At 41.7% G+C, this 12,058-nt stretch overlaps 1 long non-coding RNA gene and 1 other non-coding gene across 2 annotated transcripts; one reads left to right on the top strand and one right to left on the bottom strand.

Annotated features, from left to right (window-relative positions):
- Nucleotides 1–2,001: 2,001 nt before the first annotated feature.
- On the bottom strand, nucleotides 2,002–2,107 carry LOC133024978 (U6 spliceosomal RNA). Its single transcript, XR_009683144.1, has one exon. It is a non-coding gene; the product is annotated as a U6 spliceosomal RNA (small nuclear RNA).
- A 2,423-nt stretch (nucleotides 2,108–4,530) lies between these two features.
- Nucleotides 4,531–9,684, top strand: LOC133024963 (uncharacterized). The gene is made up of 3 exons (XR_009683134.1): nucleotides 4,531–4,601; nucleotides 9,018–9,246; nucleotides 9,565–9,684. It is a non-coding gene; the product is annotated as an uncharacterized LOC133024963 (long non-coding RNA).
- The last annotated feature ends 2,374 nt before the right edge of the window (nucleotides 9,685–12,058 follow it).

Genomic DNA, 12,058 nt, shown 5'->3' with positions numbered 1-12,058 from the left:
GTGTGTGTGCTGTAGGTGACGAAGGGACATGTCAGCTGGAACAAGAGAGTTGTTCACTAACATGTGAATAGTTGTGGAGCTCTACTGCTCAGAATACCAGATCAGGCTTGGGACCCACATACACACACACACCAGTCATATGCTTTCAATTTGTAGTCTTTTGTGACGAGAGATGAATTTCTGAGGTGGAAAGTTATATTTATGAACTGACAGTGCTGAGACATCTGCCTTCCTCATGACACACCGGCTCCACACACTGAAATAAAAAGAAAAGAAGAGATGATGAACAGACATCAAAACTACTCCCATGCAAAAGGCCAACAAGAACCTTAATTCCTTTTCATCTTTATCAGAATTGTTTCCTTTTTACAGCACTTTGTTTTTATTACAATACGGTAATTGTTACATTTTTGTTAGTAGTAAACCCTCATATCTGCCTGCCTGGTGATTTGTGTTATTTTCTCGGCTCTTTTGAATGTGGTGATTCAGCTGTTTAAGGCTCTGGTGTAGTAAAGCACCATTGGCTGAGAACCTGTGGCCTTTTGTTGACTTTCATCAGCGGGTCTGACTCCAGCAAGTAAGTGAAATGAAAAGAGTATCTTTCCATCCCTCTCCTCAGAAAAATGCTGTGGGTTGTTTTGTCATGATTGAGCCGATAACCATTTCCAGATGTGCTCCATACTGCTTCTTTCATAATGAAAAGTGACCTCTGTTGTCTGTCCCAGTCGCATACTCGATGAGCAGAGAGGATGGTTGATTTATTGTCTTTGTATCACTATGAATTGTGACAAACAGGCTGAGACTCTGTGTGTTTGTGATAAAACATGAAGCCCATAAAGTAGAGGCCAAGTGTTTGTTGTAGTTGGTTTTTATGTTGAGCCTCTTTGTGTACAAGTATGAAATACTGCCATCTGTTGGCCATATAACTGCTCAGGTTGTAGTTATCTTTAGAATAAAACCTCAGATGGTTATCCTTTTTAGATAATTGTTTTAGCGCTGGTATTAATAATCTTGAAGATACACTGCAAGATGTCAGTTTCACATCTTTTGAAGAAAATACTAATTAAATATTAAGTTTGAATTTTTTAGATTTTTACAAGTTAGACATCGACCTATCTCAAATACAAAACATTAAGCAGGGTTCAACTGGAATTCATGAACTTTCACGTCAGATTTGACAAAAGAACCATGGTAGGTCAAATTTTAAAAGTACCCAATGGCTCAAATGAAATGTACCTAAAGTGCCTTGGGAAAGAGACCTGGATCATTGTGTTGTCACTGATGGGAAACACAGTCACAACTCATTCTTATAAGATATTAAATACTTTATTAGACTCCCTCCAGGTTAGAGACAAGGTGAGAACCATCATGCATGTTATAAAACCAACAAAATGTTGGAATAAATCATATCCCTCTTAAAATATGATGTGTGGAATAGATTTATCAGTGGCAGACCTAGGGTTTTTCCTAAATCAGGGGCCATAAAGGGCCACAATTTATACAGAGTGGCCAATTATATGGCCACACATCATTAAATAAAGAAAAAAAGTTTTTATACTGTGATGTCAAATGCTTTTATTATCTGTATTACTATTATTGTTGTTGTTGCTGTGGTTATTATGGTTATTTGTGAGCTTTGTAATGTTTATTGTTAAGCAATTTGTTCTGTATGTGTGTGTGTTTGTGTGTGAATGAAATATGATTGAATATCATTTTAAATGTGTTGTCCTCTATTTGTGTGTCTTTACTCATATTTCCTAACTCTATTCCTCAATGTTCGATATCTTGATAAACAGCCTCTTACATGTTCCTCTTTTAGCTATTTATCCTAGAAACGGAGCTTGCACCAGGGTTTTCTCTTGTGTCATGGCGCCACCTAGCGTCTGCTTCGGGGCAGTTCATTGGCTGTGATGCGGTTGGTCCACCACAAGAGGAAGCCCGACACCTTCCGTTTCTGAGTAAAAAGAGGACAGAGAGAACAAAATTAGAACAAAAATGGGACAAAATGAGGAACGCTTCACGAATTTGCGTGTCATCCTTGCGCAGGGGCCATGCTAATCTTCTCTGTATCGTTCCAATTTTAGTATATGTGAGACCGAAGTCTCACAAAGAGAACATGGTTGGGACCGGACTATATACCCCTTCGAATCAGGACGATTCCTTAGTCACGGTGCTGAAATTTTGGGACTTCACGTGGAGCTCAGACATAGGCAGACACACACCTGGAGACTCAGACTCACTTTGGAATCTGCTTTTTCAACCTTATTTATTTATTAAACTCCACGTTGTTCACAAGCTCACAGGGCTGATGGGAGAAATATTCAGATGAGCCCTTCTTCACGGCAGTCTGATTGGTTGACTACAGGCGAGAGATCAATGGCTCCACCCACAACCCCTCTCAGGCCGGGTCTACACCGGGCGCTGAAGCGACGCGTAAGCGTCGCGTAAGCGCAGCGCCATGCCTTAAATAACAGCTGACTCCCATCCACTCCCATGATAATCCTCTGTGCCGGTCGCACAGGACGCTGAAGTGCAGCGCTGCGCCAAGGCTGCCTCGCGCAGTGCAGCGATCGTTTCGGCGTCGAGTCTATTTTTTGCGCTTGACGCGAGCGTATCGCTGCAGGAAACACACTGAAAAATGATTTTAAACGATATTGATGACATATTTTATATGATATAAATGATCAAATATGCATCCCATAGTTTGTATTCCCCTTCTGTTGTCCTGGAGTTTTACCAATTTTACCGACCACATTATTAAATGTCCCCCTCTGCCCCCCCATTACAGCCACACAAGCAGTCATAAAGATAAAAAGAGAGGGGGGGGGGGTGTCTACGTACTCTCCCCATAGGCTTGAGTGGAGAATACGTAATTTACCCTCGACACCCGACATTTAATGGAGCAAACAGCGGAGAAGTTCTTGAAGAAGGATGACATTAAATTAATAATTGATATGGAGAAGTACAGTGAGCTGTATGATCCTCCGCACATGTTGTATAAAGACAACATTAAAAAGGACAAATGCTGGGACGCCGTTGCAGTTAATGAAAAAATATCAGCAGTATGTGTGATCACGGAGAGGAATCGCAGGATGACCGCCGCGGAGAAAAGCGTGTCTCTTGTGACCAGCCTGGCGCCTGCGCACTAGGGATCTACGCGGCGCTTACGCGAGGCTTCAGCGTCCTGTGTGTCCAGCACAGCGCCGGCGCGCTAGGGCGCTGCGCTTACGCGACGCTTCAGCGCCCGGTGTAAACCCGGCGTCAGACGGGTCGGTTTCATTGTTCACTGGGTGGGGGCAGATTCCCAGGGGGGGGTGGGGGTGTTCCAGACTCCCCTACCCTTAATATCATTGAAATGTTATAGCCTAAATAATTGTATGTAGTAAAACTATCAAACACTCGCTCCCTCCCTCTCGCTGTGTTACTGACTTCGGGTCGCAGACAGAGGAAGTCAGCGAGACACAGAGAGAGAGAGAGAGAGAGAGAGAGAGAGCGGACTCTGTGTTTCTATTGAGAAACAGCAGCACTGGGGAAGAGGTTGGGGTTATTGTTAGGTTTGGCCCTAAAACGACAGAAAAGTGCTGTGTTTCTGTCGTGTGTCATTGTGAAATAATGTGTGTACAGTAAGATCAACTGTGTTGTTAAAGCTGTCGCCATCTTCCAGTTGTTTCCCGCCGGCAAAACAACGGGAAACGCCGTGTTTCTGACGTGTTCCGCGGTGATATGATACGAAAGCATATTACAGTCACTTGAGAAAAATAAAAGTTCTGTTTTTCTTAGATAATTTTCTCAGTAAAACAGAGTTTTTTTGCATGCTTTTATTTTGTGTGCGGTTCCTGTATAGACGCGGACTTAATGTTGTGAATCTGTAACTTCACAAAGGAAAAGTTTGATGTTTAAGCGCTCCCTTAAGGGCTCCCTTAAGGGCTCCCTTGGAACCATGCGAATCTTCTCTGTATCGTTCCAATTTTAGTATATGTGAGACCAAAGTTTCAAAGGCAAATTTTGGTTATGAACGGACTATAAACCCCTTCAAATCAGGAACATTCTTCTGCAATTATTTTAAATTCATTGTATGTCTTTTATGTAAATTCATTTGTTGTAAAGAACCATGAGCTTCATTTCATACTAGTCTTGCTCGCATCCTGTAAATCTTGTAGTTGATATCGCTGCAGGATGAGGACTCTAGATGGCGCTGTGATACATATAGTCTTGTGATGCTGCCGTAAGGCGGTGCTCTTTGATCGTAGCTTCACAGTGCAAACCGAACTCCTATTTCCATCCAAAAGAGCTCAGTCGTCTGCTTCAGCCTGCTGGCTCGGTGACACTCACTACGTTTACATGATGGCATAAACCTGATTTCGGCTGAAGCCCGGTTTCTCTATCCATGGGGGGTTAACTGCTCTATCTCAGGGTACATGGCACTGAGAAATCCGACTCTTGTCCGAAAGCATTTCATACCCCGCTACGATAGGTGGCGCTGTTTTCATTACAGCTAGTGGTGATACAGCCATTTCCGCTTGACCTCGTCACCACTACCAACAAAAAACAACAACAGCCTTCAACTCAGCATGCGAGAAAGATGACGAACGGAGAGCAAGGTGAAGCTACGTCCCTCTACATGATGTTGTGCATGTTTACTCTAGGAGTACTGCGAATGCGAACGGCGCATTTCCGGGTCACGGCCAGGGAGGGATGGGGGGGGGGCAGGATCTCAAGCATGCGCAAAGACGTCATCTCCAGTCTAGCTTCCAGAGTTACATGCGCGCGTTGTCCAATATACAGCCAAATCCGATGTACTTATCTGGGGGTGGTTATCCGACTTCAGTCGGACACAAGAAATCTAGATTTGTTGAGTTACATGAAATGGATCTTCGATTGAAACCCGACAACGCCAGGAATCGGGTTTCAATCGGACACATGTAACCGCAGTGACTGTTCACTCACCAATTACAACCTTTAACCCAGCCTCTGTCTTTTGATGACTGCAGTTAACAATTTTATTTTGTTCTGTCCAGTAGGTTACACAAAGGATAAATATACAAACACAAACAAGTATAAACAAAAGAATAGATAGATAAATGAACACATAAAATTCGATAAGTATAAATACATGTGTACATATATGTACAATTAAAAAACTGACACAGGAAATAAAAGTTTGACAACTTCACACATTAGCATTTAAAATACTATCAAGTCAACCAATCAAACTGTATTTGCATTGCTCAAATTCACAATTGTGAATTATCTCTGTGGGGTTTGAAAATCTTTTCAAAGGACAAATATATTCACATATTACACCATTCACAACACAAATTTGGCTGTAAAACTTTCTGACACTTGTCTACTACAAGTCAATAGTATTTGAGTAGACATGTTGTATATCAAGCAGTCTTGTGGAAACTGATAGTCCCCAACCAGTTGCAACCAGGATGAATTTAGATGAATAAAAAATAAATCTGGAACTAGAATTGTGACAACTGAATTTATTAACTTTGTATCAGAAACCAACATTACATTCATAAATAATCGCATTGATCTATAATCAGTGTTGGGAAGGATACTTTCAAAATGTATTTCGTTACAGAATACAGAATACATGCCCAAAAATGTAATCTGTAACGTATTCCATTACATTAACTAATCTGAGTAACGTATTCTGAATACTTGGAATACTTCCGGTTTATATTGCATTTTTTTAAGTGTATGATTGCGGCGTTGTTATAGTCAGTGGAGCAGCAGCAGTTTAAACTCTCTCTCCGCCGATGCGGCGGGCCAGCTGGATGTCCGGCTCCCATCCACTCCCACCTCTGTGCCGGTCCCAACGGAGGCTGAAGTGCAGCGCCACAGCAAGGCTGCCTCGCGTCGTGCAGCGATCGTTTCGGCGTCGAGTCTATTTTTGTTTGCGCTTGACGCGACCGTATCGCTCCAGGAAACACACGGAAAAATGATTTTAAACGATATTGATGACATATTTTATATGATATAAATGATAAAGTATGGATCCCATAGTTTAAATTCCCCTTCTGTTGTCCTGGAGTTTTAATTTTACCAATATTACCAATCACATTATTACATGCCCCCCTCTGCCCCTCCATACAGACACACAAGCAGTCATAAAGATAAAAAGAGAGGGGGGGGCCTCCCCATTGGCTTGAGTGGAGAATACGTAATTTACCCTCGACACCCGACATTGAACGGAGCAAACAGCGGAGAAGTTCTTGAAGATGGATGACATTAAATTGGGACGCTGTTGCAGTTAATGTTGGAGCAACAAGTGAACATATGCTTTTATACTACTTGGTCAACGGGTGATATTATAAGCGCTGCCCGGCGCTTCAGCGTCCGGTGTGAACCCGGCGTGCCTCGCTGGCCTCCTGCAGAGCCATGACAGCGGAGCTCTGGGAGCGCAGGTCGGTCTTCTCTCACCAGGCGCTGGAAGGGCAGCTTGCGGATCAGCAGCTCCGTAGATTTCTGGTAGCGACGGAACTCTCTCAGAGCCTCGGTCCCGGGCCTGAAACGGTTCTTCACGCCGCCGGGGGCCGGGCGCTCTTACGGCAGCCCCGGTCTCCAGCTGCTTCCTGGGGGCTTTGCCTCCGGTGGATTTACGAGAGAGTGAATAAACTCGTGAAACAGAGAAGTACCGTCATGTAATCCACTGATTTCAACAATGTAACTGTATTCTGAATACCATCTATTTAATTTGTAACTGTAACGGAATACAGTTACTCATAATTTGTATTCTAAATACGTAACGCCGTTACATGTATTCCGTTACTCCCCAACACTGTCTATAATACATGTCAAATCTGCATTTTATCATAACTTAATACATCTCACCACCAGCCTATGATCACAGAGTCAATAAGGAGATGGTCAAAGAAACTGAAGGGCACTGCAGGGCTGTGGTAATATTTGCAGTGCACTCTGCGAGCCGCACAAACAGGACATTCATGGGTTAATAGTGTGGATCACAAATAACATAAACCTGTTTGTGGCCAACACTGTCCTAACGAAGACTATCTGCTGTTCCCGGAGAACAAGCCACGGCTAACAAAGGGCAACGAAACGATCCATCGTTAGAAGAACGGGGCATTCAGAGGTGACAACAGGGGAAGCTGAGGTTTATACCCAGACACCTGAAATTCAAATGAGGAGGTGAATGACTTTCCCCCCCACACACACACACCTCCTAGAACTTCCAAGGTGACTTCCAAGTTTCCTGTGTAAGTTCACAAAGTGCTTGTTTTGTTAATATTAATACCGACTGAGTCATGTTACAAAACATATACGGTCAGTACCTGACAATTTCAGAGAATTACAGCCAATTTTGCGCCCTTGTTAATGTAACTTCATGAACATGTCTCATTAAGTTATTACCAGTGTCCATGTGTTCATATGGCAGGAATGGAGAACCGCCAGCCAATCCATATTTACAACTAGGGTTGCAAAGGGGTGGAAAGTTTCCGGTAAATTTCCGGAAACTTTCCAGAAACTTTCCACGGGAATATTAAGCTCGGGAATTTTGAAAAAAACAAAACTATGCAAATTAAACGCTGAGCAATAAAAACATCATTCAAAACTCTATTTTAAAGATGTATGGAATGCAGCACATGCTGCATGTTGAATTTCAACCCTCCACTGTGCATTCTTCCATCACATGCACAGATAGTTCCCAGCATCCTGCACACTACAGAACTATTGAGGCCTACTGAGGTGTGCAGGACTAGTCAGGTACGTTTCGATGATATTACTCGGGAAAATATATTAGCATGCTTATTGAGGATTATTCATCTGTTCATCTAGCCTATTTCCATTAATTTATCCATCAATTGTAAAATATTTTTACAGACTATTCCAATTGTTTGGCTAACTATTTATATCTCTGGCATTGCAGTGTTTTTTTACAAACTTTTTTATCATCTAATTCTACAGAACAATGCCACGTGCACTATCTCATGTGTAGAAACATTTCACCCCATCCAATGTAGAAGGAAAGGCTGTGTACATTTGCAAATACTGTGCAAAGACCTATGTTAAGAATGACACAACGATGCAGAAGCATATAGTCAAGTGCCCAAAGTTTCCTCAGGGCTCAAATCAGCCTATGACACAACAAAATGTTTATATTTATGTCTGTATATGACAAGGTAAATACAGTTAGTATAAATTACCCACAACATTTCCAGTTAATTCCCGTTAATTCCCGTATATTCCCGTATATTCCCGTATATTCCCGTTAATTCCCGTTAATTCCCATGGAAAGTTTCCAACTTTGAATATTCCCGGAATTTTGCAACCCTATTTACAACACACATACACACATGCCACCAAGACTTTGTGAAATGCTAATATCTCACTGCAAACAGGAAATGTGTGCAACTAGAAAACTGCATCTCGAACATGTAAGTGTGCTTCCTGTCATCTCCTCTGTTAAATAGGCAGACTTCACACTCAGGTACAAATAGTCCTGATACTGGCACTATCCCCACCCACCCCCACATAAGGATGCATTTATCAAACAGCTTCTGAAACTAATCTTCAAGGGGCAGTTGGTTTGTATTGTGAAAAATCCATCTAAATCTCCTTTACCACACTCCTGCAAATCTGTCTAACTTTATAAACTAATAATAGACACCAACACTTTCTAAAGTTTCACTAGTATTACATGAGCATGGATCACAAAACATATTGATAGACAGTGCTGTGTGACTCTTTGAAATACCAACCAATAGTGCATATCATAAGAGGTTTCACTGAACATGTTTAAGAAAAAGTTGTACATCACAATGACATATTCTGAATATAATTGAAACATTACTGTTTTAACATAAAATGAAATCATTTAAGTGTAAAACCCTTTGCTGATGTCCATAGTTATGTTTATATTAATTACCTGATTCTTTATACTGCATTCTTAATAATATGGCTCAAGGAATGACATTACATGCCCTGTACATGTCCTCGTCATATTGTTCTTACACCCATATATCTCTGTGTCTTTTTCTTTGTAGTATGCATGTCTAGATCGGGCAATAACTCGCCAGGAGTGATACGTCATCATAACATATGAGGCACACAACAAATGCACACAAGTTATGGTGAAGCTTGTCAGGCTGAAGAAGGCTGCGCACCAACAAGCTGCTTCTCTCCACTAGCAGCTGAATCCTGCACAGAGCAAGTTAAAGGATGCCCTGCAAGAAGTAGAGGTGCTGCAATCCTGTGCAGCATTTTGTAAAGATGGTAGGTTTATTGATTTGTTTGATCCAAATAGGATAACATTGCATTCTGTATTATCTCTGCATACTGTATTTGCTGAGTGTGCTTTGTTTACAATGCTTTAGAACAGGTTCCATCCTATTTCCAATCCAATACAAGACATATCCAGTATATACATTTCCAGCTCAATATTAATGTTTTCACAAAACCTTTTCAACAACATGCTACATTGACAGTATTATTATAGGACACTGAAAGCTTACTTTTGAACAGAAAATCACTCATCTACATTGCATGTTATATAAAATTCACACTGAATAATACAACTTTTCATTCCTTCAGATATGACAGAAACCTCTACATAAACAGAGGAACGACTGAGGAGACAACCAGCGAACCAGAAGTATAATTTTGTAGTTAAATGACTGCTTTCAAAAGCTGTAGATATGTATCTAAACCTGCAGAGACAGAGAAAGAAAAACATATAGTTTGGCTGTTTAAATTATATATTCTTTATAATGTAAATAAATCTATAAAACTTCATTGGTTTCACGTGATTCTTGGTTTTCTAGTCAGTACAATGTTATGTTATTTTGTTGTGTGTACATTTAATTTGCATAATGTAATATCCTTGTTACAAGGATGAACGACAGGTTGTACACTACATGTATAATATACATTTATTTCTGATGTGGAATTTTGTTCAACAATTCACAAAATGAAACTGCACTTCTCTACATGATGCAATGTTATAAGTACAAGGTTCTTCACTAAAGAGTCCAGACTGCTGTCTATTAGTACATGTGCTTACAGTTTTTATGTTATTGACTTGAAACCTTATCTCAAATTCACATTTAGTCTATGAGGACCACAGACATATTAAATATGACTAAACACACTAGGTATTGGAACTTTCTCACTGTGACAATTGATCACTATATAAACCAATGATACTATTAATGTATGAACTGCTTCATTTCAAAACAGTTTAATATATGAAGTCCTTCTTGTTGGAAATTGACTATATCCATGCATTTGACTTTATCTCAGTACTGTGATTATTACACTTTTAATTTTCCACAAACAACAAACGAGTATAACTACAATCCCACATGATATAATAATGACAAAGTTAGTGATAATAACGCCCGTCATGTTTTTCTAATGTCACGTGGTAGCATTTAGATGACATTCTTCACCAATAGTATTGATAACAACAACATTTTCAACTCACATTAAAATGTGTATTATTCACCGTGCAGAACATTATTGTGTAGGGATTGACCAAACCTGAATCATATGCTGACGGCATCTCAATCCTACAAAAAAAGGTTAAAACACGTAACGCATGCCATAGCAGAGGGAAGCCACATGCACTCACACCCAAGCCTCACACGCATGCGCCCCACGCATAGAACATTTAAGCACCATTTCAGTATGCTAACGCAGAAATAGGGACAAGGTTTGATCTGGGGATTAGAAGAAGGTCAGCAGCAGTTCCCACACACTTCACAGGAACTCTGGCTGTTTGAATATCTAGGCCCTAGCTATATATCCCTAGATTCTAGGGGCTCTCTGAACACGCCCCCTGCAGTTCACACACTCGGCGATGGCTCAATTCTGAAACGGACCTCCGCAATTCACACCACGGGCCCAGGCCAAGTGCTTAGCATGTGATACCGACAGATCTGATTGCGTGACTCGTGTGGCTGTGTCTGTGTGCGTAGACATTCATTTTAAATCCAATGGTTTTACATCCCCTGAGTCACAAAACATTAAATGTTCACTTACAATCTTTCCGCTCCGCCTCTGTCACACAGCAAAAACCAGATCAGACACTACAGTAACAGAGCAGGTACAAAACATTTTTTCAAGTAGAATATTAAGGAAATACAATATAAAAATACAACAAAACTTCTCCCCGGCAGTGCACTTCTGTTTTGGCTTTGGAAAAATAATTGAAAATGAAAAACTACTATTGAAAATACAATAAACAGTTTTAATAACTAAAGCACCCCCAAAGCCTTGAGTTCAAATACATCTTCCCAGAAGCCCCCCTGCTGGCCCTGGACCCCCTGGACCCCCTGGACCCCTGTGCAGAACACAGGTTCGAGGTTTTTGCTCAGGAACATTATCATGCTCACATTTTTCAGTTGTATGACACTTCGCCTCTGACATTCTTGTGCTCCGTCTCTGTGCTGCTTCGGTGCTGTGCTGCTGGCCGGGGTGTGTGTGTGTGTGGGGGGGGGGGGTGGGTCTACTCCGATCCTGGCATTCGAAGCCCCACCCACCCCTCCCTGTCCAAACTTTTTAGCCAATCAGAGGATGGCCGAATTTTCGCAACGTTCGATGGGCTGTAGCTTTTAGATCAGCTGCTCTCTGATTGGCTGGCTGCCCAGGTAGAATTGTTTGGCGGGCGGGAGGTTGGTTCATTCTGCCGGTGAACTTCACATGAGGCACATCCGACGGTGGAAATAAGTGAATCTTACCAAGCGAGACGTGAGTAGCGCAGCAGCAATCTGCATGTTGAATGTTCTTTTTCCCGCTGTTTTCTGGTTTCTGTCTGTGTCACGGTTCAATAATGCATCTGGTCTGTGTAGTTTCTGCGCCTTATTCCGGCGCAAGTCCTTTTCACGGTAATTAATGTCCGTACAGACCGTTAGTTTCGTTGCGGGCTCCAAGTATTTACCGCCGGGAAAGGGGTGCTTCTCCCGGGGAAGAATGTGCCCAGAGACCGCTGACATCAGCGCCGGCTCAAGGTAATTTTGCGCAGGGGAATGGTTTCACGGTCAATACACTGTCCGTACACCAGCTGATATGAACCCGGCCTAATGTA

The sequence above is a fragment of the Limanda limanda genome, chromosome 18, assembly GCF_963576545.1.
Source record: "Limanda limanda chromosome 18, fLimLim1.1, whole genome shotgun sequence".
Classification (NCBI taxonomy): domain Eukaryota; kingdom Metazoa; phylum Chordata; class Actinopteri; order Pleuronectiformes; family Pleuronectidae; genus Limanda; species Limanda limanda.
The sequence above is the reverse complement of the archived record's forward strand: the minus strand, read 5'-3'. Positions and strand labels throughout refer to the sequence as shown.